The sequence below is a fragment of the Equus caballus genome, chromosome X, assembly GCF_041296265.1.
Source record: "Equus caballus isolate H_3958 breed thoroughbred chromosome X, TB-T2T, whole genome shotgun sequence".
Classification (NCBI taxonomy): Eukaryota; Metazoa; Chordata; class Mammalia; order Perissodactyla; family Equidae; genus Equus; species Equus caballus.
Window position 1 is genome coordinate 14723293 of NC_091715.1, and position 8198 is coordinate 14731490.

An 8198-nucleotide genomic window follows, 5' to 3' on the forward strand; every position below is an offset into this window, starting at 1 on the left:
GTTTTGCGATCTTTAGCAAGTTATCTCCTTTTTCTGGGCTTCTAGTTTCACATCTCATGGAAGGGGATGTATTACAACAGAGTTCCTCAAACTTTAGTGTGGATAGAAAGCATCTGGAGGGTTTGTTAAAACTGATGGCTGGGCCCTCTCTGCAGACTTACTGATTCAATAAGATTGGGGTAAGATTCCAGGATTTGCATCTCTATCAAGTTCCCAAGTGAGGCCGAGGCTGCTGGTTCAGGGACCACACTTTGAGAGCCACTGAATTAGGTGAACTCATAGGTTCACATCGCTTGTTCATTCAATGAGTCTATAAGTCTGAGTCAGGGCTCTTTTGGTTGCAAGTGACAGAAACTTGACTCAAACTAACTTAAGTCAGAAAGGGAATTTATGAGCTCACATATCTGGGAAGGACAGAGGTGGAATGGATTCTGGATACAGTAATTTAGATTATGTCTTCAAATTTCTCTCTCTCTCTTTTTCTCACTTAGCACTTGGTCCCAATCTCTACCTTCTATACAGGGCTTCTTCCATGCTAAGCAGCATGAGGCATGGCTGTAGACACCTCCAGTTTATATTAGCCCAGATAGCAACCCCAGAAAAGAAATAGAACTCCTGCTCCCTGGTTTGCTGTATAATAATCCCAAGGACGACTCTCATTGGCCTAGCTTGGACCATCAAGTGGTGAGGAGGACAGAGTGTTATGATTGGCTAAGCCCATGTCACATGCCTCCCCTTGAAGTCAGGGGCTGGAGCATTAGGAGGGGAAGCACTCTTCTCAGACTATAACTTCTATATCTGTCTTGTTCATTGCCATATTTGTAGGATCTTGTGCCTAGCACATAACAGGTGTTTAACAAATACTTGTTGAATGAATGGATGAATCATTTCATGAATAGTATAAACTTTTCTTAGCGAATCCAGAAATCTTCAAAATTGGTGCTCCTGTGCACTCTAGGGGTAAATGTGAAATTTCTTGAGATTTTCACAATTTTACTGTACCCAACTAAAGTACAGTTTGTTGTTCTTTTCTTTTCTTTTTTTCTCCCAGGAGAGACTAAAGATGCTAAGATCCAGCACATCCACCACCCCTTACATTCTTTTGGGTTTCTGAGGCTCATTCTGATCCTGCTTTGTTTTTGGAAACACAGTCATGTACCTTTTTTCCTCAAAATAACATAAATTAGTTTTAACTTAGATCCTCTTTAGTCTCTTTTAGTGAATGCCCTGTAGGTTTTTGTTAGTTGATAATTTATTAAGATTTAAATTATAGGGGCCGGCCTGGTGGTGCAGCGGTTAAGTGCGCACGTTCCGCTTCAGCGGCCTGGGGTTCGCTGGTTCGGATCCCAGATGTGGACATGGCACTGCTTGGCAAGCCATGTTGTGGTAGGCGTCCCACATATAAAGTAGAGGAAGATGGGCACGGATGTTAGCTCAGGGCCAGTCTTCCTCAGCAAAAAGAGGAGGATTGGCAGCAGATGTTAGCTCAGGGCTAGTCTTCCTCAAAAAATAAATAAATAAATTATAGTTTTCCTCAACAGAGTTAAACATCTCCCCCTCACCAACCCCAGTCTGTATTACAATGGCTTTTTTTAAAGGATATTTACTGAATCAAGAGACCTAGCTTCTTTGTCACAAACATTGACTCTTGGGGGGCAGGGCCTCAATTTCCTTATTTGTCAAAGAGTGGGATTGACCCAGATTAGTGGTACTCAGACTTGACTGCCCTATAGAACCACCTAGAGAGCTCGAAATAAATACCGATGCTTAGGCCCCATCCTCAGAGAATCTGATTTAAATGGTGGGGCCGTCAGTATTTTTAAAAGTTCTCTAGGTGGGTCTAATGTGCAGCCAGAGTTGAGAACCACTGGCTAGATCATTCCAATTTAAAAATGTAGACTTAGAGTCAGAATGCCAGCCCCACTACTTGGGCAAATCACTTAATCTCCCCAGGACTCAGTTTCTCTATCTGTAAAATGGAGACGTTAATAGTACATAGGGTTATTGTGAGAATTCAATGAGATGATCCAACTAGAACCTTGCTATTCAAAGTGTGGTACACAACCCAGCTGTTAGCTGCCTCACTTGGGTGCTTCCTAGAAATGCAAAGTCTCAGGTCCCTCCCCAGACCTACTAAAACAGAATCTGCATTTTAATAAGATCTCCAGATGCTTCTTATGCACATTACAATTTGAGAAGCATTGGTGTTGAAGATTTAATAGACTACCTAGCACATAGTAAATGTTCAATCTATGTTAGCCATTACTAATATTTGTACTAATAACTCTCAAATCATTCTATTTCCATCCCTGCCTTTCAAATTTTTTCTAAACCTAGCATTAATATTTTAGTCTTTGGGCTGTTCTTTAACTAAAATAAATATTTATTCCCAAAGTTACTAATTATTAAAGATGTAATTACAAATATGTTTTAATTACAAGGGGGAATACTCCATAACCAAGTTTTGGGTTTTTTTTTTTTTTTTTGGTAAATTAAATAGAATCTATCTCTGTGTTGCTTATCTCCAGTGCCCTTGACAATTGTACAGTTCTTTTTCAGTATAGAAAAATAAAAATGTATTTCACATAACTAGGATTGTTCTTTAAAACTACCATGTTTGGTATATTTTAAAAGCGGAGTTTATTCAGACAGCAAGAACACCATTATTAGTTTAAATGTTTTTCATTTTTGTTTCAAATGCTGTACCTACCCTTTGAGGATAACTATATGCAAGTGAAATTTGACAACCAAAGAACTCATTGACATTGTAATTTAAAAAAAGACTAGATTTCGTGTTTTCTGGACTTAGGGTCCCCATATTATCAAATAGATTCAGAAATCAATATAACCCTAAACTCCACGCTCACTGAATATAGCATTTGCCACCTGACACTTCACCAAATGAGTCTCATTTTATGGTAAGGTTATTTTCTCATTCTTCTAACACTTCATTTTTACTTTTTGTTTTTCACCTAGAAGATTGTTAAATATTTTTATTGATCATGAATTTTCAGACACAGCCCCATTTATTTCACATTCTCAAGGCTCAACCAGCAAGAGAAGTCAGACACTGAGATGCAAAGACCTTGATGTTTTGTGGGAAGAAGAGAAACTCTATACTTTCTTTGCTGGCCTAACCCCTCTGTTCTAGAATATTGAGTATTCTGGAATACTCAAAGTCCTTGGCCCCAATATGAGGATCTAAGAGTGTTGACATTTAGCAATCTTGGTCCAACATAAGAGAGTTGATATTGGCTGCTAGCATCCATGCCTCTGAGGATGGGAGCCTCCATCAGCACCTGTGTGAATGAGGAAGGTCACCAGCTAAGAACCTCCTCACTCCTTTCCTCTCCCTTATGAGGGCAGAAGTTCTTTTGGTATTTGCTTATGAAGGTTAAGGGTACCTTGTCTTTAATGAACAGAATTGTAATGCCTGATCCTCTGACTTCTTGCTATTTCAAGTGTGGTCTGGGGACTAGTGTTGACACCATCATCTGGGGGCTTGTTAGAAATGCAGAATCTCAGGCCCACGCCAGACCTACTGCATCAGAATTTTTTTTCTTTACAGTACAACATATATACATCATATATATATATATAAGCAATTCTAATTATAAACACAGAGCTCTCTTGAAAATTGTGTTGCTTTTAGCTCTAAAAAAACTTTAAAAATTTTTTCCAGCCTTATTGAGATACAATTGACACATATCATTGTGTAAGTTTAAGGTGTACAACATGTTGATTTGATACATTTATATATTCCAAAATGATTACCACCATAGCGTTAGCTACCACCTCCCTCCCGTCACATTGCAGTATTGGTATTTTCACAAGATCCCTGAGTGATTTGTATGCACATTAAAAGTTAAGAAAGACTATTCTAGATACTTTTACACAATATCTTCCTATTTCCTATTTTAAAAAATTGATTTAGGAGAATATTGACAACTTATCCTCAATATTTTTTTCTCTCAAATTTTAAAAAGCCCAAAATGTTAATGCTTTCTGTTTTCCCTCATTTTGAAAGAATACTTTTCCCCACAATATCCTCCTCAGTTTTCTCATTTTTAGTCATACGTTTTATTCATCATTCCAGAAAGTGATTCTGTGAGATAAGGGGACGTAAGACTGTTCCTCAGAGTCCCCAGGGACTGTAAAACCATCGGTCACACCCCTTATGAGGCAACTCACTTCTCATTATCAATGTGAAGTTCTTTTGTGTTCTCGAGGATGGCTTTTGCACACAGAAAATATTATTCAGAGGCTAATTTGGTTCTTGGAAATAATATTCAATTCAAATTAAATTAACAAATTTAAAAACTTAAAAACCAAGATCTTTCTTAAGCTTTTAAGTTCAACTTACAAATCTTGGTGTTTTCTTCATACATATAACTGCATTTTACCAATGATTTTACAGGGACTCTTACAATTAATTAATTAAATTCCTTTAAATAATTTTAAACCAAATGTATACACTTATCATATTTTATTTTTTTAAGTACATCAAATGTTTCCTAACAAACAAATTCCTCAAGAATGTCACTGATTCTAATAAATCTAATAAATTAAACTTCTAGATAAGTCCCTTCAAATGTTCCAATACTATTTGCAAACTTGGTAAACTGGTTGTCACAAGCCTAAATCAATTACTCATGTACACGTTTTAAATTAGAAACATACGGCTAATCTGTTAGATAAACAAATACTCAAAATTCTCTTAAATATTCCAAGTAGATATACACAGAGAATTCCCGCACATAAGACAAAAATAACACTATGGGTTTGATTTGTTTCTCTCTATATATACTTAACTGTAAATCTTCTTAGGGTTAAAGCAGTGGTTCTCCACAGAAGGTGATTTTGCCTCCCAGGGCATATATGCCAATGTCCAGAGATATTTTTGATTGTCGCAACTGGGGTAGAGAAAGGTACTGCTGGCATCTAGAGGGTAGAGACCAAGGATGCTGCTAAACATCCTGCAATACACAGGACAGCCCCGCAGCAGTTATCCAGCTCAAAATACCAATACTGCCGAGGTGGAGATGCCCTGAGTGGAAGGTACTATTGAAGGAGACAATAATGTCATCACAAGCAATTTGGGGTTACTCCCCTAGCGAATCTTAGGGTTACCTTCTCGGTTGACTGAGATGTGGTCAGAATATGAGATCTGGAGCTACAGACATTCAGAGTGATCTTTCCTACAACCTAAACTGCCTTATGGCACCACATACACATGCATTTTTTCATAGTGGCTATCCCAATGGGCAACTCCAAGTTCAGATCCCATAAATAAGGTTAGTTTGGCTCTCAGAATCCCCTGAGTAAGTTCAAGTCAAGGCTTATCTACTTCTGTGACTGCTTTTGCCTTTTTCATCTAAGGGTCAATGAAAATTTTCAATCCAGATTGCTCTACCATGTGATTGGATTTACCTATTCTATCTACAGCTTCACTCTATTATGAAATCTTGTATTATCTCAGAGGGCTGAAACACTTAAATGCCTCCTATTGGATTCTGCATATTTGTCCGGTTTACTCTAGCTAGAAGGTTGAGTTCTAAAGTTACTCTAATGCCAATTATGATGAGGAACATATACATTTATATAAATAAATTAGTAAAATTATGCTAAAGTATGTAATAATATTATTATATATACTATATAATACATGATGTATATAGTACATATATATAATATATATTATTGCATACCTACTATGTGCCAAGCACTGATATTTTACACTCAGTATTGCTCTAGACATAAAAACTGTGGTTTAAACTGCCAATAGGTTCTTGTAAATCCTTCTCTCCATGCCCTCAAATGAATCAAGGTTGCCTATCCTTTCATTCAGCAAGTATTTATTGAGTAACTATTATGTGCCAGATACTATGGGAGGCACCAGGGATGAGGAGATGACCGAGATATACATATTGTCCATTCTCATTGACATTACAGTCTAAGGCTGTTTTTAGGATTAAATGAGATAATATATGGCAGCCCTTTATACCTCTTAAGTTGCCATGCAAATTCTAAAGATCCAGGCACACAGAGGCTACAGCAGATGCAAGTGGGAAGACTTTGCACCTACAGGGTTTAGGGTCATCTCAGGGTTGACTTCTGGAAAGTTTCAATTCTTTCTTCTTTCTAACAAAAATCACAAAGGAACTTGGTTACGCTACTCTTGAGTGTGGATGAATAGGATAAACACAGCCAGTAAGAAAGACTCTGCCATCTTCAACTTGTGATTTTCAAGATTGCCCTGGGGGCTAACATACAGCCAGCAGATGGGGGAAAGGGAGAGAAGACTGTGAATGGGTAGTTTTTATGGGCCAGGTCTGGATGGTGCACTTCACTTTTGCTTGCATTTCATTGGCTAGGCTAGAGCTCAGTTATATGGACATACCTAACTCAAGGGAGGCTGTGAAATGTAGTCTACCAAGGTTCCCAGGAGGAAGAAGATCTAGTTTTAGTGACTAGCTAGCCACTCTCTAACACACCCATTTACACAAGATTAATTAATTATGGTGGGGAGGGTCATATGAAAACCCTGGACTGTGCATCTTCAGTCTTGATACTTAATTCATTTCATACTTCCAAAGCTTAAGACTTACGTTTAAAGGGAAGGATAAAATGTATGTGAGTTAATTTCTTAGGGTAACTCTCTTTGCCTCTTAGAGTTACGGTTTTTTCACCTATAAAAGAAAATATTGAAATAATAAAGATCAGAGTGCAAATTAATAAAATAGAAAATTGAAAAACAATAGAGAGAATCAAGGAAACAATAGTTGGTTCTTTGACAAGATCAACAAAATTGACAAATCTTTAGGTATACTGACCAAGAAGAAAAGAGAAAAGACTCAAGTTACTAAAATCAGAAATGAAAGAGGAGATGTTACTACCAACTTTGAAGAAATAAAGAGATTTATAAAGGAATACTATTAACAATTGTATGCCAACAAATTAGATAACTTAGATGAAATAGACAAATTTCTAGAAAGACACAAACTGCTTAAATTGACTCTAGAATAGAAAATATGAGTAGACCTCTAACAGGTAAAGAGATTGAATAAATAATTTTGAAAACTACCCACAAAGAAAAGCTCAGGCCCAGATGGCTTCACTGGTGAATTCTACCAAATATTTAAAGAACTAATACCAATTCTTCACAAACTCTTGCAAAAAATAAAAGAGGAAGATATGTTTTCTAACTCATTCTGAGGCCAGTATTACCCTAAAATCAAAACCAGACTAAGGAGCCGGCCTGGTGGTGTGGTGGTTAAGTTCACACACTCCACTTCAGCGGCCCAGGATTCATGGGTTTGGATACTGAGTGCAGACCTACACACCACTCATCAAGCCATGCTGTGGTGGTGTCCCACATATAAAATAGAGAAAGATTGGCACAGATGTCAGCTCAGCAACAATCTTCCTGAAGCACAAAGAGAAGATTGGTAACAGATGTTAGCTCAGAACCAATCTTCCTCACTAAAAAAAACAAAAAAACAAAAACAAAAAAACCAGACTAAGACCTCATAAAGAAAAGCTACAGACCAATGTCTATCATAAATACAGATGCAAAAATCCACAACAAAATACAAATCCAGCAACATATAAAAAGGATTATATACTGTGACCAAGTGCAGTTTATCCCAGGAGTGCAGGTTGGTTTAACATACAAAAATTAATTACTGTAATATATTATATTAATAAAATAAAGGTCAAAAACTATATGATCATCTCAATAGATGCAGAAAAAGCATTTGAAAAAGTTCAACACCTCTTTATGATAAAAACACTAACAAACTAGGAATATAAGAGAATTTTCTCAACCTGGTAAAGAGCATCTACAAAAAACCACAGCTAGCGTCATACTTAATGACTTCTCCTAAAATCAGGAATAAGACAAGGATATCTGCTCTCAATACTTCAATTCAACATTGTACTGGAAGTTCTAGGCAAGAAAAAGAAATAAAGGCAGCCAGATCAGGAAGGAAGAAGTAAAACTATATTTACAGAAAACATGACCTTACACATAGAAAATCTCAAAAAATCCCCTAAAATCCAAGCTAATAAACAAGATTAGAAAGGTTGCAGGATACAAAATTAATATACAAAAATCAATTGTATTTCTATATACTTACAGTGAACAATCAGAAAAAGAAATTAAAACAATTCCATTTACAATAGCATCGAACAGAATA